The 24,524-nt window shown below is 31.3% G+C and overlaps 1 protein-coding gene and 1 long non-coding RNA gene across 2 annotated transcripts in view; both read left to right on the forward strand.

Moving 5' to 3' along the window:
• The window catches only part of LOC118185563 (glutathione S-transferase theta-1-like), a 58,289-nt gene that overhangs the window by 11,991 nt on the left and 21,774 nt on the right, over positions 1 to 24,524 (forward strand). The gene's annotated exons all lie outside the window — the stretch shown is intronic.
• LOC146997624 (uncharacterized) lies at positions 6,575 to 16,120 on the forward strand. The gene is made up of 3 exons (XR_015040727.1): positions 6,575 to 8,836; positions 11,276 to 11,346; positions 15,896 to 16,120. It is a non-coding gene; the product is annotated as an uncharacterized LOC146997624 (long non-coding RNA).

Raw genomic sequence — 24,524 nt, forward strand, 5'->3', positions numbered from 1 at the left:
GTGAAGAGCGGAAAAATCTGCAGCGAACATTTTCTGTGCAGTGTTTATGAAGATGATATGAAAAATCTCTTGTTTGGATAGCCACAAAAAGAAACTGTTGAAATGGAATGCTGTGCCGAAAGTAAATGATGATGACAATAATAAATCGAAATTGATGATGACAATAATAAATAAAATTTTAATGATTTTGAAATAAAACTCACAAATGAAAATGTAGATCATCCTGAATGTTTAAGGATAAACAAGAAAGCATTGATAATTTGAAGAACAAAATAATATCCTTAGAAAATTGTATTAAATTGTATTAAAATATTGAAAATAGAGAAAAGAAAAATTTTAGAATGTTTGTTCAGCGACAAAGAAGATGGACGACATCTAGACAGAAATTGGTATCAGAAATTAAAATCTCAAATAGCGAAATTTGGGGGGGGGAACACGAATCGGAGAATTTGGAAAAATGTCTAAAGCCTATTTTTATAAAGACGCAGATTAATGCATTACTGAAAAAGAAGAAAAAAATCAGGTGACTAGTGAAAATATTTCACGTTGCATCGTCATAAGAGTTCTGTCATCTTAAAGCTATGATTTTTGGAAAGAAAAAAAATTAAGAAAAAAATTGGAATATCTTTACCTAGTATTATCAAATTAAAGAAATGGTGTTTATTTTATTTTTTAGTGTTTTCTAAATTTTAGTGTAGTTCAAGAATTCAAAGTAATGTTCTTACCCCCCATAGCACAAAACATCCTCAGGATGTCCTATTTAAGTCGCAATATCCTGGGATATACTTAGGATGTCCTAAGGATGTTGATTCTCAGATGTCCTGAGGAGATTGTAATTTAACATCCTGAGGATGTCTTATTTAAGTCGCTATGTCCCTTGATATGACAGGATGTCCTGAAGATGTTGATTCTCAGATGTCCTGAGGAGTTCACCAATTTCACATCCTGAGGACATTCATTCTGCATTGTCCGGAGGACTTTCGTTGTCAAACATTTTGAGGATATTTGTTCTCAAATTTACCAGTTTTAATTTTTTGACATTGCACATCTGAAACTTGCACATTATTTTATTTTTCATATGTATTTTACTAAGTTGTTTCTAAATGCTGTACATTAAAAATATTGATATGATTGATGATTTATTCTTGTTATTTTGTTATTAATTTTAACTGCTATTTTTTCTGACGTTTTTAAAAATTTATTTAGTCATGGAGAAGATTTTTTTCAATGGATTAGCATTTTCTAGAATATTTTCAAAATTCTAAATAACATATATTTTTTTATAAAAAATGTATAAATTACATGTATAATTACTTACAGATTACAAACCCTACTACAAATATAGATAAAATTAAATATAGATATATTTAATTACGGAAACGAATTTTTTTTTTAAATTTGGATATAGAGACATTAGGTATTTTTTTGGAAGCAGGAAACATGAAAAATTAGCAACTGCTTTCGCCGGGAATCGAAGGACGGACCTCTGGAATACCGGCCCAGTGTGCAGAACCACTACACCACGAAGACACGCTAGGTGTGGTGGTGGTGTATTTCATTATGTCAAAGCACACTAGGGCTATCTGCCTAAGGGGAGGGATGTCTTCGTGGAGGACTTTCTAAGGGAAACTGGCTCGTATACACGTTACACGTGGGGAAAACCACGAAAACACCCATGAGCCAGCCAGTTCGCGGGATTCGAACCTCGGATCGCACTACCAGGGTTCAGCGACTTTACCGCCCGGCCGCTGGTGGGCCGAAGACACGCTAGGAAAGCGGGAGAAATACCTTATATTACTTCTCTTTTTAAAGGCCGACTTTTTTTTAAGGGGATCCAATCACTAAATCCTGGGTGTGGATATACCTCATCCAACACCTTTTTAGTTCGGGCGCCACTGTAGAGACATTAGGATTTTTTTGGGAAGCCGTAGAGATGAAAAATTAGCAACCGCCTTCGCCGTGAATCGAACCACGGACCTCTGAAATACCGGCCCAGCGTGCAGAACTATTACACAACGAAGGCACGCTAGGAAAGCGGGAGAAATACCTCATAAGGAAAATTTTTTTCCTCTAATTACAGGACAGAAAATGTTTTTCAATCGCGCGATCTGTTATTGATATTGAATTACAGTCGTGCGATAATTTCGCAGTAAAGATACATCTCTGATGACTATCCAAGATTCTAGAAACTTTGGTCTTATATAGAGATGGTCGTCTTATAGAAATAATGCTTAATATCAATATTTATTTATAATCTCAGAACTATTGGTCACTTTCAGAAGTGGTCGTTTGAGAGGCGATATTCTATATATTTATTTACTGATACTCTCAGATTCCAAAATTTGTTTATATTCTCAGAAATATTGGACGGAAGGTGGTCGTCCCATACATGCAAAATTTTACATTTCATTAAAAATGAATTCGGCATTATTTAACTATTTCCCTATTAATTAATTAATTAGATAAAGAAAAAATTAGGAAATAGTACTGTTTATTACGGAATAATGTAGGAAGTTCTGCAGAACTATATTCTTTCGCGTCATTGCACATTGTATCCGGCAAACTACTAGTTCCTCGTATTCTTTCGCAAATCCGTAAACATCTGTCTGATTTGAATAGTGCTGTAGAAGTAACGAGAAATTGTGTACCCGTATGTATTCGTTACTCGGTGAACCAGTACTCGTTACTATCGTATCGTTACTCGTTACTTTCGGTAAAATCGATCGGTATCCGTATCTTGAGCCTATTTTATCGGTCTACGGCCCTAAAAAGGGCTTTGAAACGTCGCATTGCATTGAATCACGTGAGCTATTCTATCCTGCGGGAACTGGGTAGTGCTACGATAGGGAGTTTTGCGTCGCATTTTTGGGTAGAAATAATTCACTTTATTTTGGCTATTATTTTTTGGTGTACTGGATTCATTATTAATTTTTCTATTGCTGTCAGGGCTTAGTTTCTAAAGTCAGAAGGCCGTCAGGAAAACAGGAAAAAATAAAATAAAAAATAAAGAAAGAAAGGAGATAAATATTACAATAATAACATTAATTAGTAATTAAAATAACAAAAAATTACTTATTAAAAACTTAATAATTAAAATAATAAAAAATAATGATTAAAATAATGAATAATTAAAGTAACATAATAATTAGCAACTGTATAAAATACTTATAAGTACAATTTAATAAAAATGTAAAAACAAATAAAAATTAAAATAATTTTTTAATTTATGATGACTAATTAAATAATAAAGTAAAATACCAGATCTTGTCTTATTGGCTTAGTATCGTTTCGCCCTATCTCATTTTATCCCCAGCTCGAAAAAGTGTTATTTCGTTCGCTGCCTTCCCCCACAAATTCCCTCTTTCCCGTTTCATCCGCTGTTTGAAAAATAGGTGTTCACTTTACGATAAGGCGAACGTCTGTTTACTTCAATTAAAATGGTTTAGAAGAGATGACTGTTTCTACTTCGACTTAGCTTTTGATTTTTTAATATTATTTAATATTTTATGCAGACAAATTATGTTGAGCAGAATAATGAATTTTAGACGTGTTCAAAAGGTGTGTATCTGAATATAATAACATTTTTGTTGTATAGTATCCATTTTTTAAATTTCACACATTTCTAAAGCAACAGAAGTACGTTATCACTATTTTGGCACACACATCAAAAACATGTATAATTAAGATTAATGTTACATTCCTTATTAAAAGTAATGGGTCCTCATTAAATGCAACCATTCATGCTTTTAGAGGATTTTACATGTGGTGGTCTTAAAAAGATGATGTTCACTACCAATGTTTGTTTATGTTCCCAAAAATAGAGATCTCTTAAAAGGTGACCTCTTAGAGATGTGGTAAATAGATGATTTGCTATAATTATTTTCCGATAGATAATGGAATTAATGTAATTTAATGTCAATAACTCGAGGAAGCAAGTTTAAATACGGTGCAACAAAAATACAGAAGTATTTTAAATGACGAAAATATTCATATTTTGTCAATGTCAAATTTAAAAAAGAATTAATTTTGGACAAATTATGAAATCTAACTTTTAATGTCGTCTTCTGGTTTCTATATTTATATCTGGCAAAGTTTTATACTTGTTATGAAAAAATAAAAATACAAGAAGTTTGAGTCCCGTAGGACAAAGATTGACCGGGAAATTTAGTTTCAAAATTTGCAATGTTTGGTGCCATTTGTAACTTGCCTTCGGGTATCGCTTAATTGAGTTAGAATAATTCGAGGAAATAAGTTTAAATGAAGTGCAGCAAAAATAAGCATAATTTAAAGCATAATTTAAATAGTCGTAGAAGGAAGTCATGCGGAATCCATATCAAATTTTCACTTTTTCATAATGACCATAAAACTTTCCCAAATACAAATACAGAAACTGGGAGACCGCATTAAAGATTAGCTTTCGTTATTTGTCCGTTATTCGTTATTTCGTTTGCTGCTTCCCCCATTCCCTTCATCAGAACCGCTAATGACGAAAGGGTGAAATTTCCCCGATTCATCCCCTCTCCAAAAACTCCTTGTTGAGACTGTTATTTGTTGAGACAAGGAATGCTATATTATAAATGTCAACTTGCTTTTTACACTTAACAATAAAATCGATAAAAATATTCGCAAATGTATAGGTTAAGTACAAATAAGAACTTGAAAGAAATTTAGAAATCTATAAAAGGTAAGGAAAGTTTTATGTTACTTTATTACAGATAATAGTGAAGCACTAAATATTTCAATCAGTGTTATTTCATAATGCTATGAGTATACCTTTATTCATTTAAGAAATGGCCCACCAGCGGTCGAGCGGTAAAATCGCTGAACGCTGGTAGTTCCGACCTGAGTTCGATCTCAGGCAAACGAGTTGGCTTCATAACCGTTTCGTGGTTTTTTTTTTCCCGTACCAGCTTACAAGCCAGCTTACCACGTACCATACGAGCCAGCTTTCCTAAGAAAGTGCTCTACGAAGGCATTTTTCCTTTTAAGCACATAGCCCCAGTGTGTTTTGTCATAATCAACTAAACCAAATCATTTAAGAAATATGGGGCCCACCAGCGGCCGAGCGATAAAGTCGCTGAACACTGGTAGTTCGGTCTGAGGTTCGAAACCCGCGAATGGGCTGGCTGCATGGGTGTTTTCGTGGTTTTCCCCATGTGTAACGTGTATACGAGCCAGTTTCCCTTAGAAAGTCCTCCACGAAGGCATCCCTCCCCTTAGGCAGATAGCCCTCGAGGCTTTGCGTAATTAAATAACCTAACCTAACCTAACCATTTAAGAAATATATCAGTTGATCACTGCTCAGTGTACATCTGTTATAAAAACATAATTTTTTGTTTGCTTATAAAAACATAATTTAAAGACGTTTCCACTATTTTGCTAATAGTTCTGGAAGGCTCATAGAATCCGAAATTATGTTACACTAGCTAACAAAGAACTTAAGTCTGCTTAATACAACAAAAATCTGCTTGACTTGCTTTCGTGTCTTTGGGAAACGTAAGTATATGCAGAAATAAATATTAAAATCTATCACGTATATTTGTAAGGATGTAAAGCATACTGTTTTGGTTCACGATAATGATAAATGTGCATCATGTTACGACAGTTTTAAAAGATCACAAATAACTATACATATTCTAGACTTCTAACAAAATTTCTGTTACAATATGAATATGCATTTATTATTATATGAGTCGTAAAACGGCCCACCAGCGACCGAGCGGTAAAGTCGCTGAACACTGGTAGTTCGGTCCGAGGTTCGAATCCCGCGAACGGTCCGGCTACATGGGTGTTTTCGTGGTTTTCCTCATGTGTAACGTGTATACGAGCCAGTTTCCCTTAGAAAGTCCTCCACGAAGACATCCCCCCTTAGGCAGATAGCCATAGTGAGCCTTGCCATAATTAAATACACCCATATACTCATGAGTCGTAAAATTCAGTATTCGTCATTTTTAGATTCTAGGTGTACGAAAAAAATTTTTTTTTAAATTTTTGTTTTGTTTTTAAAAATTAATTCACTTTATAGCTTTTCTTCAATTTATTATAAAGGAATAGGAGTTTAAATTTTGATTTATATATAATATGATATAAATTCATCATTCATTAATAATATTTTATGTATAACAAAAAATTATCATTAATGTTCCAAATTTTAATTTTTTTAATGATTTGTCTTACATTTTTTGTATATTTGTTGAATGCATAGCTAAATATTTCAATTATACACAATAAAGGTTATGCAGAAAACAATTCAGCTGGCATGATAGCTAATTGCGAAAGAAAAATTAGAGTCTTATTGCTCTTAACTCTTAGTACAAGCAGCCATTTTTAAATTGACGTTAAAATAAATTTATTCTATGGTCTATTAGAAAATAACTATACTGAATCATTTATTGACGACTTCTAAGAGATCGCTTTCTGAAAGAGACCTGTATTTTTGAGAACATAAACATACGTTGATACTGAACATCACTTTTTTAAGATGCCAGAGCAAATGCACAGAGCTCCAAAAATCCCCTAAAAGCATAGACGGTCACGTTTTAAAAGGCTGACTACTTTTAATAAAGCATGTATATATTAATGTTCATTATACATTTCTCACATTTTTACTTTCTTTCAAAACAGCGATGCTGTGGTTCAATTGCTTTAGAACTATGTGAAACTAATAAAATGTGCCCTATGTTATAAAAACCTAATTATATTCAGATACACACCTTTTGAACATGTTTGAAATCTATTATTCTAATCAGAATACTTTGTCTACAGAAAACATTGAATCAATATTAGAAATCAAAAGCTAAGTGAGATTAAAGTAGGAAGAGTCATATCGTCTAACCCATTTTAATTGAAGTAAACAGGTGCTTACTTTATCGTAAAGTGAACACCCGTTTTTCAAACAGCGAATGAAAAGAAAAAAGAGCCCACCAGAGCTCGAGCGGTAAAGTCGCTGAGCACTAATAGTTCGGTCCGGGGTTCAATTCCCGGCTAACGGCTAGCTGCACGGGCGTTTTCATTGTTATTCCCGTGTGTAACTTGCATATGAGTCAGTTCCCTTTAACAAATCCGACACGAAGGCCTCCCTCCCCGTAGGCAATAGCCCTAGTGTGCTTTGCTGTAACCGAATTAACCGAAACTGAAAAAAAAAAAAAAAAAAAAAAAAAAAAAAAAAAAGGGAATTGGTGGTGGAAGGCAGCTACGAAACGTCGTTTTAGAAGAATGGGCTACATAACCAAATTTCTATCTATACTCTGGTAAACAGTACATTATTTGCTCATCAAAAGCCTAAATTTAGCTAATGCTCGGCTTAGTTCTTAAATTGCAATTTTAGCCACAGCCTCCAAACAAGACAATGTCTGGTATTTTATTTCATTACTTAGTTATTCATCATTAATTTAAGAATTAATTAAATTTTCATTTGTCTTTAAATTTTTATTGAATTATAATAATAATCATTTAATATTCTAGTTGCTAATTATTTTATTATTGTAATAGTTATTTTATTTTTATCAATTTATTTATTTATTTATTCATCTTTCCTGATGGCCTTCCATAGAGCTCCAGCACTTCTAATTTTAAAAATTAAGTCCTGACTACAACCAATGATTGCGAAAATAAAAGTCAAGTAACTTATTTAGTGATAATTAAATAAAATAAAAGCCAAGGCTTTTATTTTCTCCTTACTTGGCTTTTATTTTATATATATGTGTGTGTGTGTACTTTACATTTAATTATAAGGACATATATATATGTACTTTACATTTAATTATAATTTATTTGATATATATATATATATATACATATTTACGTTTGGTAGTATTACCGATTGCAATAAAAAGGGAGGTGCACATCTAGATGTTATAACGGACCCATATACAAAATTTCAACGTTCTATAACTAACCGTTTTTGAGTTATGCAAAATGCATACATACGTACTTACACATCACGAAAAAAATCCCTTTCAAGTATCAACTTAGAGTCATAATCATTAGTCATAAGTATCAGCTTAGAGTAAATGGGATTACATTTAACAATAAGTTAAAAAAAAAAAAAAAAAAAAAAAAAGAGAGAGAGTCCTTCATTGTGTTCGTACGTACAGGCGTCAGCCCAAAAAATAATTCACATGGATTCCGTAATCGTCAAAAACGGATATTTCCGTTAAAATATGATAACCAAAAGTTTTCTCGATTACAATAATTACTACCATTTTATTTGATACAAGGAAGTAAAGAACCTATATTAACCTACATATTCTTATATAAACAATACCTAAGTGCAGTATATAAATATTTCAAATCAATAAAATCTGACTATGGCACGCTCAAGGGAAAAAAAAAAAAAAAAAAGAATCATTTAAATTTTCAAATTACAAACATAAATAGCAATAGTAAAAAGCAAATACAAAATAACGCTTCGCGCTATCAAAATTGCTCATTTTCTTAAATATCAACAACTAAATAGTAATTCAACTAAAACACATAATGTAAACAAGAGTTTGCCCGATGCCCAAAAAAATTCAAAATTATCTATGAAAAATATGAGCGCATTGTGACGCAACCGTATCATTCCTATTCGAACAGCAACCGCATCATTCGTATTCGCATCGAAACCGCATCATTCGTACTCGAACAAACCGCATCGTACGACAGATGCGAGTAACGAACAGATGCGAATAACGAAATGAATTTGTGAGTACCGAATCGGTACTTCGAGTCAACCGATGTACCCGTTACTCAGTAACGAATACAAGCGGTTTGCTCCAGCTCTAGATTTGAAACGAAATCCAAAATGTCTGCGCCATGAGGTTAACTTGTATGGATATTTTTTGTTGCATGAAAGGTAAGTTCATTTGCAATACTTGTATGTTTACTTTTTTTGCTTTTCGAATTTATGTCATTTTGACAGTTAAATGTTTCACAGCTTTATGAATTGTTACCATTCTGTCGTGAATTACGTGTATCTCAATGGCTGGCTGTCTTTTCAAATATCTAATTTGCATTTTATTGCAGCAATAAATTTATGTTAAATAGTTTGAACAATTGTATAAAAATAAAAGTTTGCATTGTTTTGTCCAAAATATGTATGGTTGAAACATTATCTTAATCTAGTTTGTAATTCAAGTTTTTTTGGGGGTACTGTTCTGTTATTGGGACCAGAATCTGAAATGTATGAACCTGTGTTCGTAAGTATGTGCATAGATGTGTATATGTAGACACACAAACATACAAATATACAAGCATACATAAATACAATTCTGAACCCGGTCCTGATAACAGAACAGTACCTTTTTTTAATCTTTTTTGAATATTTTATAAAAGGATTAAGCATTTTTCAAACTGCATAATCATTTTAAGATTCGACTTGCAGGAAGACAAAATATGGTCATTCAATCAAATGCTTATGATTGCTTTTAACATTTTCTCATAAATATTGTTTGCATTTTTATTGTATTTTAGATACTTTAGTTATGTAAAGTGAACATGAGAATATTAGGAAAGCTGAAGAATATGAATAGCTACCATAATACATGTATTTTTTCATCGAGCCCATTGTTTTAGAAACCAATGCACCATTATTATGTGCTGGCTTATTTTATAGTTATATGCAGTTTAATTTTATGTTCATGTTACTGTAGTATTGTCATTATAATAAAAGTATTGATAATTTTTGTTGAATCATGCAAGTTGCCTAACATTCAGAATTATTACTACCGAATTTTACCGATAGGTTTTTTCGAGTTGACATAATCTGTCTGATAAATAAAATAAACTGGTGTTTAAATTATATGCATTTCTCTTAATGTTTCATTGAAAGTGAGATGGGAATATAAATGCTATCCAGAAAAGTGAATTCTTTTTACCTGAAATAACAAACTGTACTAAATGATTAATGTTTATATCATTTTAGAAATGTCAATATTAAAGTTTCTCCCCTTTCTCTTCTTTGATTTTGAAATAATTTATAATAAAATAATATATGCATAAGTGTAATTAATGTAAAGTGTCATTCAATAATATAATTTATTTTTACTGATATTTTTATATTTCTTATCTGGGTTTTCTTTTGGTGTTAGAAGGAGGAAGACTGTAATGTTTTAATTAAGGAAATAATTAAAACATTACAGTCTTTTAAATAACACAGTTACAGTAATGTTTATTGAAGCAATCAGTACTGTGTGATTGAATAATGTTAAAATGCATTGTTCATAAGGAAATTTGCTTATCTTTGTGTTATAGATTTTATTTTGACACAAGCTGAAATTTGAATTATTGGAAGCACTTTGAAAACCTGAATTATTTCCTGAATCATTAATCAGGCCAATATATAACATACAAATTTTCATACAAAATTATTTCTTTGAGCATATTATAAAGAGCTCATTTAATTTTATTATTTCTACAAATTTTAGACAAAAGTAGCATGTAACAGTTAAAGATTTATTGAAGCCTACTTGTTACTTGTGGTAACAAAGAAGTGTGAAAGATATTGCCACATTAGCGAACATGACGATCATTGATGCTTAGTTTAGTAATTTAATAATATATTCAGAAATGCTGGGAACTTTCAGAAGTAGACATTTCGGAAATGATGGGCTTGATAAGAAATTTACATGGTTTTATTATTTATTCTTTAGTTAAGAATGGATTTTAGATGTTCATGTGAAAGAATTCTGTTTAATTATATGTGAAAGAATTGTTAAAGTTTGGCATTTAAAAAAATGAATTCATAATATGCAATTATCTTTTTATTATACATATATTACTATATATTTCAAATGTGCTATGTAAATGTCAGTGCTAAACAATTGAGATACTATTGTCAGGGCAATCTTTTCTTATACATGAAAAATTCTGATACTTTCTTATTATCTGCCCTCACAGCTTCAACTTATGCTAAAACAGCAAGAGAATGCACATGATAATAGCAAACTATGAATATGCATATCACATACATGTATTTACATGCTTCATATTTAATCTTTATTTCTGAATAGTATTCCATTGGATGAAAAATATGTGAATATTGACCCAATGTATATATTTTTGTGTGTGTGCATCCTAAAATTTCTTGTTTCTTATAAAGTGCTTATTTGAATTACTACTTGTGAACAGAGCAGTAAATATGAACCATAAACTAATCATTTTGCCAGTTTTCACAGCTTTACAGATAGAAAGCACCAAAATTTGTAATAATGTTAAGTTTAAATGATGTTCTATACTTTTGTGTTAATTTTTCTATTCTATTAATTCTATTACTGTGTTATCAAACTTTCTGCAGGAATTTCAACTGGTTAAGATGTTATTACCATGTGGAGAAGAATTTGGTTTTCAAGCTAGAAAAAATTGCAGGTCAGTCAAACTGGTTTTAGTTAATTATAATTTAATTTTGGGTGAAGAATTCTCAAATTTATTTATCATAAGTGTCTAAAGGTCTTCTAAATTAAATTCTGCTTGTTTTTGAAATTTTTCATGACATTCATTCTTTGATTATTATTATTTTTTTTTTAATTTACTAACTTATATCCAGGCACATAATGTTGCATTTAATGCCATACCCTAAATATTGTAAAATGTTAAAATAATACATTTCACTTAAAAATGTGGTTGTGACAGTAAATTTTCTGTTAAATTTAATCATATCTATAAACATTGGTCTACATCATTTTTCAATAATCTGTATATTATTTTGTGCATTTCTTTTACATCCAAGATCTGGCATATGACTAGCTTTTCAAACTGATAACATGGTGTAATAATGTAATCTAATGGTTAAAGTTTACTATGGAACGGGCCAAATTTAATAAATTATTCTTTGATAGAAATTTATTCATGTGTTCAGTGTGTCTCATCTCTTTAAATTGCTAAAGTAAATTTTATGTACTTGCATTTAGGAATTTTGACTGTTATCAGAGTAATTTTGTTTCAGTTATTATAACATGCAAGGGAAAAAATTCATTCATAGCTCCGTATTTAAAATTAGTTAATTAAAGTCCTTAATAAAGAGGGACGTTTTGTTGTTTTTAATGTCGATAGACTTTAATTCAAAAATATGCCACATTAAGGGTTACTTTTTAACCTAATTTAAAATTTTCATTACTTTAACATGTCCAATAATTGTTATTTTAACTCCGATATTGTAATAATATCAAAATTCCTTACTTTTTGATAGGTAATCCAAATGTAAAACAAGAAAAGAAAAAATTAAAATCTAGAAGTATATTTATTTCATACCTCTAACGAATAAAAACAACACAAGCACTTTTTACTGTCTATCTGCATAGTGTGGCATGTCCCGTAAGACTGAGATTTGTTTGGTCAAATCCATGTTTCAGTTAAAGGAAAATGCATGCACAGTCTTCTGATTTTTCCTTCGATTAAGGATTCTGTATATACTAGCATAAGAAATATATTAGTTAATGCAGTGTTATACATCAATATTTATAGACAATTATTGTGGCTATGTTTATTATAATTTTGTTCACTGTAATGGCTGGAGTGCCTAAACCATCATGCTGTGTAAACAAAACTCAAATCTTCATCTCTGCATACTGCTCCACTAGTGTTTAAACCATTGAAATGGTGATTATGGTAGAACATCTTTGGTAAAAATTTACTCTACTGTGACCCTTGGCGAATCGTTTCTTTTTTTTATATCAAGATCGGCACCAATTTCAAGGTGGCCGCTACACAAAACCAAAATAAGAAGTCAAAGACATACACAAATTCTGTGTCCATGTACACATCGACCTATTAAAACAGAGAAATGCACAAACTGGGCATTGTGCACTGCCTTAACTTTGTTCATGTACACATTGATCTATTTTCACTTTAAGAAAATCAGAAATTTAAAAATATCATAGTTACCAGAAAAAATTCGCCACTGTCTTAACACACAGACAACCAAAAATACACAAACAGAGAGGAATAAGTTACCAAAAATACATATTTCCTAACATAAAAACATTAAACAACAAATCTTCTAACAAAAATTAACACACAGAGACAAAAAAATAAATGAAACATCATTTTTTTAACATACCTTTTTTTTCACGTGCGTATGTTTAGGCTTCCCACCACCATCCTCCAGGTAAGCAATTCAATTAAATTTTTTGTCTCTTAGTCACCTCAGACATACTCAAACGATGGTACCCACACCAAAATAATAAAAAGTATGTTCAAAATACAAGACCATACCACTTCCGTGCAACCAAACACAGCAATTGAAAAGAATGGTAAGAACCAAAAACCTGGGACCGTACAAAAGGTTTACTATTAAAAAAAGTAGCCCAAAACTAAATTTATCACAGCACGTTGGCAATATTTGCAGAAATAACTCCTTTTTATTGACAAAATTTTTTCCCAAAGGCTCCTTTTGCCAACATTATCAACATTAGGGTTACCGAAAAACTTATTCGACGCAATGGGCTTCCACATTTCGCAAACAACCAATACCACTTTGCGATTTTCTTTCAGACAGAAACCAAGGTGTACCATACAGTAAAGATTAGCCACATCTTCATTTACTGCTGTTACAAGTACTTCTTTGGCAAATTTCTGCGGTTAAATTCAAAAGTTTAAAATTCCATTAACATGATCAGATTCAGAGTCATAGCTAGGGTTTTCAGCGCTCAGGGACAACTGAAGATTTCGCGCCCCCTTCTGCATGCCAAGGATGGAAAACATTTAATTCTAAAATGTTCTAACATAAGTTTGGCGCCCCTTGGATTCTGCACCCGGGGACAGATGCCCCCCTTGCCCCCCCTCTAGCTACGCCCCTGATCAGATTTTATTTTCTGCACGTAGCTAACAATTACGGTTGATCTTTACAATATGGTAACTGGTAGTTTGGTAACTTTTTGGAGGCGATAAAGGTTACTACCTGGGACTTTGGTAATAATGTGAGCAGTACTCAGTTCCGATTACGCATTATTTTGTGTGAGGGAAATGAGAGATCATGGGATATGTCATGTGATATTAATGGACGAATTACGGTTCTTTAATCGGAAAAGGGGCGAAATCGGGAAAAAATCTGGAAGTTTTGTATTTGGCTTTATTCTGTGTTGTGTGAAACAGTGTTCGTGAATTTTTGGATCCCATGGCCGTAACTAAAGTGAATTCGAAATGGGTATTTATGTATGTATTAATTTAATGTATGTGCTCATTTATATTTTAAGTAGTGTTTTTGAATTTAATTATATTTTAATTAAATGATAGTTATTTTGTGAATTTTATGTTTGTAGGAATTTGGTATACGTTTTAGTTGAAGTAAACGTGCATGGAAATAATTTAAATATCTGACACTAAGTATTTGTAATGGTTGCGGTATGAATTCGTTGGTGATGTGTATAATGTAATAGATGATTTAGAGGTAAAAGTTTTTGGATATTTTATTTATTTTATATGTGGAAATGTTCATATTTGGAAAGGGTAAATACTTTTTCGCGATCAGGTAATTTCATATATGTTCTTTTTACCGGGTTTAAAGATTGAGAAAATTGTCATGTATTTTCGTGAAATTTTTCTAATTTATGAGAAAAAAGCAGTGTACATGGATATAGTGAAGAGTGTGAGCAATGCCATTTTTGTGCAATTCTCGGATGTTTTTTTAAGTAAAAATAAGTCGACGTGTACATGGTTTAGTGATATTTTAATTAAATGATAGTTATTTTGTGAATTTTATGTTTGTAGGAATTTGGTACACGTTTAAGTTGAAGTAAACGTGCATGGAAATAATTTAAATATTTGATACTAAGTATTTGTAATGCTTGCGGTATGAATTCGTTGGTGACGTGTATAATGTAATAGATGATTTAGAGGTTTTTGGATATTTTATTTATTTTATATGTGGAAATGTTCATATTTGGAAAGGGTAAATACTTTTTCGCGATCAGGTAATTTCATATATGTTCTTTTTACCGGGTTTAAAGATTGAGAAAATTGTCATGTATTTTCGTGAAATTTTTCTAATTTATGAGAAAAAAGCAGTGTACATGGATATAGTGAAGAGTGTGAGCAATGCCATTTTTGTGCAATTCTGGGACGTTTTTTTAAGTAAAAATAAGTCGGCGTGTACATGGTTTATGTGTATGTGTTATTTTGAAAAACGCGTAAGGAGTATGGTATTGTGCACTTTTTCCCAATTTTGCAGTGAATATTTGTCATGATTAAGCAGTTTTGTTAGATAAAATTTTTAGCATAAGTGTAATTCGGCTAGTAGATTGTTGGAAGAATTGTTCAGTAGATAAAAAGAAAAGAAACATGTCTTTACTTCATGAAGACAAAATGGCGGCGGGAAAAAGAAATAGAGGGTTGCTGTAGGAGAGTTGGTCGCCAAATTTTCGCCAAAAAAACGCCAAGTTACCATAATGTAAAGATCAACCACAATTACTTATGTGTTGTCAGATAAATGTTACCAGATGCAGTTAATTATTTTTTACTTGCCAATCTCATGAGACAAGTGTTTTTTGCTCCTGCAAGACTTTACTTTGTGTTGCAAAATAAATTCATTCTCACTCTTTTTGGACATGCCTACACATTAAATTTAAAATACTTTTATGAATAGGTTAGATGTGATTATCATAATTTTGTTTCTCTCTTTATCTTGGCAACTTTATATGTTGATTCAGTATCCAGGTTACCTACCAGTGGCTGATTGATAAAACTGCTCATATGTTCAGCTGGTGGTTTGAGTTTATTTTCTGACATAAAAAATTTTAAAAGGCATCCCCCATGTTTTACTATAATTGAAAAATCAAATAATTGCTACTCTGTTTATAGGTACTAAATGTTAAAATATTTTAAATGCTTCCTGTAATTTGCATTCTAATAGTCATTTGTTTAAATTTAATTATGAATTATATTCACATATAGTAATTGTGAGTGTTTTTTTTTATTTTAGGTGCTGTGAAAGGCAATGACAGAGATCCAATTTATCAAGAGTTCTTATATACATAAGAATACATAGATATAAGATTGTTTTTCATGAATTCAAATAAAATGTGATAAATTGGATTAATATAAACTATTTTGAATTTTGAAAAGTGTTTTTCCTCTGTTAATCATAGTGCCATAAATTTCTGAATGTGTTTATTTTTCATCCAAATAAATAGCTTTACAAAAATTTGTCATATTAATAGATCTTGCATAATTTAGCATTATTATAAATATTTATTATAGCAGATTTAGCTGAACTACTTTTTTAGTCTCTTTGCAGATGAAGTCACAAAGGTAAGTGGTTAGATATTTTTCTGTATTCCCCATTAAGTAATTTTATCTGGTAAATTACCATTACTTATATACTAAAGGTGAAAGAATAAGCTTTCCTTGAAGATACAAAAATCTGCAGATATTTCAAAAAATTGGTATACGTAAAAAAGTTCTTAAATTGCCACATATGCGAAACTGAAAATGTTATATATGAAATAGTTCAGAAATATAAATATTTTCACTATTTTTTAACTATAATTCACTGCATTTGTTATATATAATCACAGTTTAAGGTAGCAGGGCTTTTCTCACTGTGATTTCTCATGTATTTTGATTCATAAATACACGTACATAAATCCACGTATTTTGATTTCTCTTTTGAGACCGAATAAAAAATGAACTAAACATTCTCGTTGACATTGAGAGTTGAATAAAAGCTCACCTTAAAATAAAATGAATTAATAAATTTATGGAAAATTTTACATTGCATATATTGAGCAGAAAGAGTAAACTGAATATACTTAATGGAATTAATAATTGGTAGAGTTGATAGCAGAATAAAATGCCTTAATTGCATGGTAAACAGTAGATCTTTTGAATTTTTTCTATGTTGCGTAAAATGCAGATTTAAATTTTTGATATTGATTGTCATATAAATGGCAATTACTGTTTTATTTTGCTCTGAAATGAATGGTTAGTAATAAAATTCTGGATGAGACAACCTTTAACATGCGCTAGAATTTACAAAGTTTAATTTGGTGCTGATTTCAACGGGTAAATTTCATTTTACTGAATTTTGCGTAAAATAATACCATTGAACCATTGCAAATTATTTTCAGAACATTTTAATCTAAAAGGGCTATTAGTTTTGAAATGTGACTTCATATCGTCAGTCGTAAACTTGTCTCGCTTTTCATTCAAGTCTTGCCATTTGGCAAAATTTAACATATTTACCTTTAAAATCTAATATATTATTGACTAACAAGCCAAGCTATTTAAAAGCATTACACACAGTTCTTAACAATGCTTTTTTTTTTAATTTTTAATCTGATTGATTTAAAATGCATTTAATTCATGATATATCTAATTGAAAACATTTTAATATTTCTACATAATTACATGATATATTTCTTCATTTTTCAAATATATAGAAGATATATAACTTTCTGGTGTCAGTATCTTATAAAATGTTTTGCTATTTCCACTGCCCCATCTGTATTGATAATCTATGCATTCATAAACTTTTAGCCTCTTTGAGTGACTGCTAAAATCTGAGGCCTTTCAGATTTTGTTTTTAATTGTGTGAGCACAAAGATAGAATTTTAGAAGAGCTTCTTGAGTTACCTTTTGAATGATATAAAGAATTGTTAACATTATGTCAAATTTTTACAACTAAATATTAAATATATAAAAAAGCCTGCAGCATTCTCATGTTACGAAAACATATTTATTCATTCTGAGGCTAGGAATTGATTTAGTTTTAAAAATACAATTTATTCCTTTTAACAATTTCACAACAGTGTCATCAAAACACTATAAATTCCTTACATGTTTTAAAGAAAGGTGATTCATTTATGTAAAGATTATTAAATGGGTAATTTTATTATTCAGTTTTTAATACAAATTAACTGAAATTAGAAACTGATTTTGTAAAATAATTTAATTATGAATAATTCAATTTGGGGGCTATTGGATGTTTAAAAACGATCAAAAGATTTTTAATATCTTAAAAATAAAAGCAAAATTTTCAGTTTTAATATTTTGTATTAATAATTCATTTTAATTTCCTTGCTCAGTTTTAATATATTCACAAATTCAGATTTAAAAACAAAATAAGTTGTATAAATATTTTCAACATTTCTGATTTTTTCATAGTAACCATAGAACGATTTGAGACTATCTGTGTAAAAAAAAGTAGGTTTTAGATCATCACACCTTCACATACTTTCACTGGAATTTTCCTCTGTATATATACTGGGATGTGACACTAAGCAGTTGAGAGTATGTATTTAAGAGGTTAAAGGGATATTGTAACTAGTGTTTCAAATCCTGATAACATTCCATACCCTGTCGGTGGGACGTAGATGGGATGTCCTAAGGATATACTGTGATGTGACATTAAGCGCTCAGGAGGATGAGTTTGGAAGAAAATTGGGATATTACGGGATGTCCTGAGGATGTAGTAAGTAGGACTTTAAATCCTAATAACATCCCATATGCTGTCGATGGGACATAGATAGGATGTTTTTAGGATATAATGGGATGTGCTTAAGAGGTTTGTGGGATGTCCAGAGGATATCCCAGGATGTGACATTAAGCACTCGGGAGGAGGTGTTTAGGAGGTTCGCTGGATATTCCGGGATGTCCTGAGGATGTGCGCATATCCCGCGAGCAACATCCTTGGGATATCCCAAGGATGTTTTTGTGCTATGTGGGACTAAAAAGAAGGAAAGAGGCGAATATTTGTATTCTGTAGAAAAAATATGCGTTCTCAATTTCGACGAAATGCATATAGATTGAAAACTCTGCTATGACTCTAAACTGGACTAAGTTGGTTCTTTTCAAAATGTGCAGTTTGTTTTAATCAGAGGTCTCATTTCGCGCTCTGCCTCAAATTACTGAGAAACCGCGTTTTAGATAGAGAATTTGTTTTAGAAGATGTAACTGTTTTAAATTTTGAAATTATTAAAGAGGTTTTAAATAGAGATTGAGAAGAAATCAAATTGTGTCACAAACTAAAACCAAATTCTTTAATGGTCAAGGGAAACGAGAGACAAAAAGTCGCTCCAGAGAAAACATTATTTTCAAAAAGTACCGCAAGAGGTAAACTCTACCCCACAGGAAATCAGAAAGCATCTGACTTCTATGAGTTAATCGATAATATCTTCGGTATTATGAATAGTACCAACAAGTATTTAACAAACTAATTTTGTTAAGTACTTGTTAAAGTTATTCTTATTGTATCCTATGTAACTAATTATTGATTAGATTTTGTGCTAGATTAGCATTCTAGATAAAATATAATAGTATAAAACATCAAAGTAATTGGCATAAAAAGACCTGCTTCCTTTACTCACACTTTTGAAAAATTAAATAACTGTTTTAGGTACTCTGAATAAAGCTATTTTGTCAAAATTAAGGTAACAATCTTATATACATTTATTTAATTGTAATATAGATATAAGTATAAATTACAAAATTATTTTAAAAATATCTATTATATTGAATCGGAAGAGAATTATAACAATGTAAAATTTACAATTAGGCAAAAAATCAAACGTAGGTTAGCAGAAATGTTGCCATATATGTCATATATGTTTAAACCTATGTCAATGTAAAGTTGTTTTTTGAGTAAATTTAAATAGCTGCTATTATAGTTATCTTAGAAGCAGTATAAAAATTCCTTGAGTTAGCATGCAAATAAAGAAATGATTAGAAATAAACCTGCATTAAATAAAAAAACCTGCAAATAAAAATGAAAAAAAAAAAAAAAAAAAAAAAACACGGAACTTTATGTTAAAAGAGTAGCACATTTTATCTATTATTTTAAAATTGAGTAAGCATTATTAAATTTTTTAATGGTTCAGTCTAAAATGCATAAAGCAGTAACATTGCCTCTTCCAAATTATAGCTATCTTTCACACACAGCTAGCTCATTTTAAACGCTGGTTCAAAAACGCTAATTTCCAAGCTGTGAATTATATTGGCGCGCTCAGTGTCATCATGGCTACGTCATCACTTCTCACTTTCTGCTTCAGGGGGAAAAGCTCTATGAGCTAGCCCTTCTCTTCTAAGTCCTGGGAAAAACCTGCTATCGAAATGACCTTGCTCGGCTGCAGCCAGCTCAACATCTTAGCCTTAAAACTTCCCTCAAGAGAGCCCGCTATAACCCTGCCGGTTAAATTAGAATTTGGCAGGTTTTCCCAACTCCGATTGGCGACATTATTTGGCGAGATTTTAGAGTTCCTTTATTTCCGTTCCTTATTTTCCGAGTGACATTTTTTCCGTTCCTTATTTTCCGGGGACTTTCTTTCCGCTTCCCTTTTTTCAGGGAGACATTTTTTCTGCACACCGCCAACTTTGAACTTATTTAGTAAAATAGTAACTAATACCTAAATAATTAATTAAATTAATGCCAAAATTAAACTATTCATGAAAATTTAGATACTCAGAAGGAAATTGAGATACTTAACCTTCTAGTACGTGTGCTTGGCAATTTTACATGAGAACATGCATGTCGTATATTTACGACATCTGTTATTACACTGTTTTTGGCAAGAAAAATTACAGATGTGAGTGAATATTGATAATAAATTTGTTAAAACATAAATATTAACCTTATTATTTTGCAAAATACAAATGATGTCACATTCAAATGACAGTAAATTATTTTTAAACCCATATAATAGTCAGGTGGAAAAGCAATGATGTATTTCATTATAGAAATTTAAAAATTTATTATTTAGTAACCATATTTTAAAATCCAAGCTAGTTTTAATATTCATGTGTGCTGTCCTGTTGATTTATCATTGAAATAAATTGTTATTTCAATTCCAGGGACATCACATGAGAACAATTCTTTTGCATTTACATGGTGTCCCTTTTTTATTCTTATCATATATAACAATTTCTGTCTCTTGAGTCTTTTGTCTTTTAGTAAACTTATATATTTATTTGTACATTCCAAAATTTCATCAACTGTTTTAAAAAATGTTCCTATTTCATCTTTCATATCCTTGGCATGGTGTTTTAGGCCAGGTATAATGATCACAATATTCATCTTATTCGTCTTTGAACAGTTTGCATACTTCTGTTTTCGTCACTCAGAAGAATTATCCTTACTAACATAGAATATAACATCATTATAACTATCATAATCTGAAATATATTGTTCAGATTCATTGCTGATATTATTTACCCTATATTTTCCACGCTCGCTCCCCGCTGTTATTCCTCCATGTTCCTCCACGCTATTGTTCTCACATACAAAGGTTTCCTTGGCTTTTTTTTTCCTTCATCAGATAATTCTTGAAGAATGCGAGCAAAATCAGCTGGTTGGACATATTTTTTCGCCATGAAAACCGATATAAAAATTAAAGAGTCGAATTTATACAAATTAAAATAATACACATTAATTAATAACATAAAATTACAAAATATTTGAGAAAAAAATATTTTCTGAATTTTCACCCACGACCAACCACATGCATGTCGTAACTTTTACGAAGATGCTGCCATGTAGTGCAAAAGCCAGTAAAAAAAACAAAAAATTCATATGACTTCCTGTTGGTAGATTTCATGATCTGGGGAAAGGTTGAAAGGAGGAATAGAAATGACATTCAGATGTCTCCAACTGTGAAATGCAAAAAATGTGCATTAAAAACCGAATTTGTCATAAACTTTGTGCATAGCGCGTGTGCTGGAAGGTTAAATATTAACACAACCATCTTAGTAGAAGCTGCCAAATTTTCAGAATGTGCCTAACTCTGCCAACCATTCTCATAATACTCCTTCAGTCAAGCAATGTAGCCATTCTCATATGTATTCTTTTTTGTTGCATTCCAAGTTCCATTGTTTTTTATAAACAAATCATGATATTTTTCGCTTATAAAAAGAACGTAAAAAATGTATCTTCGAGTGATTTGTTCAAATCCGAAATTCTCATTTCTTGCCAGCAGGAGGATTGCACCTTTGTCAAGTCGAGTGTTACATCATGATTATTATAGACATAATCAAAACTTTTTTCTTCAGCTTACAGTGACCACTCTCCATTTCCAATCAAAGACTGATAATGTATGATAATGCAAGGGAGCATTTCATAATGGATTTTGAGCAAACCCTGCAAACTTAATGTGTGTATACACTTCCATCCCCTATCAGTTGGTGTTTGAGAAAGGGAACCAGTGTTCACTTAAGCATTACCTATTCTTTCATTCTGAGCTAGTGTGTGTGTGTGTGATTATGGTAAAGCCTCGAGGGCTATCTGCCTAAGAGGAGGGATGCCTTCGTAGAGGACTTTCTAAGGGAAACTGGCTCGTATATACGTTACACATGGGGAAAACCACGAAAACGCCCATGCAGCCAGCCCGTTCGCGGGATTCGAACCTCGGACCGAACTACCAGTGTTCAGCGACTTTACCGCTCGGCCGCTGGTGGGCCCTTTCATTCTGAGAAACACTCATTCATTTATAATCAAAGAACTTGTTTCTTCTCTAGAAGACTGCTTTTATTAATCATAAAGTAAAAGTAATCTGATACTCTCAGCTCTAGTCCAGACAAACAGATTTGCAAATGGTGTCTGACAGGAACTAGGGCAGTGTACCCAACACGCCAGGAGTCTTGCTTCTAATTACACTGGCCGAAATTTTTGCTGAAACATTTTAAAGGCTGAAAGATAAATGAATGAACTACCAACAGCTTTTATCATTCAAAAACAATTTGTTCTGGATCTGAAGAACAGACTTTTGCCAGTTTACTAAGTGGCAGAGATTAGTTTAATAAATAGCGCTTTTTCTATTGATTAGTATATATTCGTTATTGATTTTGGTTTCTGGAATTTTGAATGATATAAGAGCTGGTTTCATTAACCAGTGAGTTTAATAAGTGATGGGCACTGTATATGTGGACTATCTCTGTTGCAACCTATCCACACACTATCGCATGAAAATTTCATTAGCTTACACCTGGGGTAAGGTGAGAAGAAAAATATATATACACTTCACTTTTTGGAAGAAACTCACAGTTTTTGCAAAAGTGAATCTCACTGCTAAGTTTGGGATGAATTACAGTTAAGGCTAATTTACGGCTACTCACTATCGTAAAGCAGAAATGACATGTCAACATTTAGTCAAAAGTACTGAGACTGAAGTTGTTGTAGTATGCAAGGGACTCTTCTGCTATTCATAAATGTCGATATGTATGTGCATATAAGTGTGTACGTACACACATATATACATATGCATATATGAACACATACATGCATATTTCTGAATCTGGTCCTGATAATAGAACAGTACTGTTTTAAAATATAAATGAAAGAAACAGAAGAAATGCTGATGGAAAATGGTCTTTTTATTATTCACATTTTATTTATGTACTTTATTTGTTAAATATCACATTCTTTGCACTTATGCAACATAAAATTCAACAGCAAAATCACAAAATATTTAAAGCAGCATATCTTTAGAATTTCCAATAGACAGTCTTGTGGGCTAAAGATAAAAATAATTTTTTTCCATACAGTATTGCCACTGCTTGCTTTGAAATCCTCGAGTTTTTCAAAATTCAAGCTCCCATGTGACCATACTCAAGTGTAAGACTACATTATTCAAAATTTCATGGCTCTAGGTATCATTTTTTTTACAGTGCGAGAAGCATACATACATTCATGCAGATTCTTCTTTATTTAATTACTTTAAATGTAATACAGGGTGATAATATTTGGTGGTGGTAGTTTAAAAATGATACGCCATTTATAGTGATTCAGTGCAAAATGCTATCTTTTGGGCTAATGATGGAGGCAGTCCAGTAGCAGACACTGAATAGAAGCCCGTACGAGAGGTAAAGAAAAATAACAAAGATAACTCTGGTGAGACATTAAAATTTGTATACGAGTTCTTAAAATTCATGGATCAATAAACTGAACTTAAATTTAATGGAATTATAGTTTTGCACAAAGCTACTATCATATTCAACTATATGACTCTGAAGAAAGAAATATAACAGACACACACAAAGAAATACTGAAAATATATGTAAGGCTGGCACTACAATTTCTGTCATCGAAGACATAAAGATGTTTCTTGCCCCTAAGTTTTGCCATCCTATGCTGTTGCAGCATCTCTAGTGCCATCCTTAAATATATGCAAGTTTTAATTATACAGTTTTATTCTACATATATTTTATATTATATATTTGTATTTAATGCAATATCTAGCATTACATATTTTTCTCTTTTAATTATTTTTCAAATATTTGTTTATAAGTGCATAATTATGAATACAATTTGATGTGTTTAATTATCATTAGAGAAGAGTCTGGACAGCATCCCCCTGTAGTGCAGGTCTTGCCAGCCTTGCCTGTAATAGTTATAATTAATACACTAGGCAAATTATACAGTTAAGTGAATTGTGTAATTTTTTAAAAATTAATCAGCACTGTCAGGAATTTATCTCAGTCACAGTATAATATATCAAATATGAAAATATTAGCTGCACCTATTAATTGTAAACTTTTTATACATTTCATAATAGTTAGTAATTACATATTTGACTAATTCTTTTCCTTCATACAGGAACGTTTTAAGGCATAGGTCAATAAGG

The sequence above is a fragment of the Stegodyphus dumicola genome, chromosome 4, assembly GCF_044657685.1.
Source record: "Stegodyphus dumicola isolate Sdum_Otavi_A_Nest chromosome 4, ASM4465768v1".
Classification (NCBI taxonomy): domain Eukaryota; kingdom Metazoa; phylum Arthropoda; class Arachnida; order Araneae; family Eresidae; genus Stegodyphus; species Stegodyphus dumicola.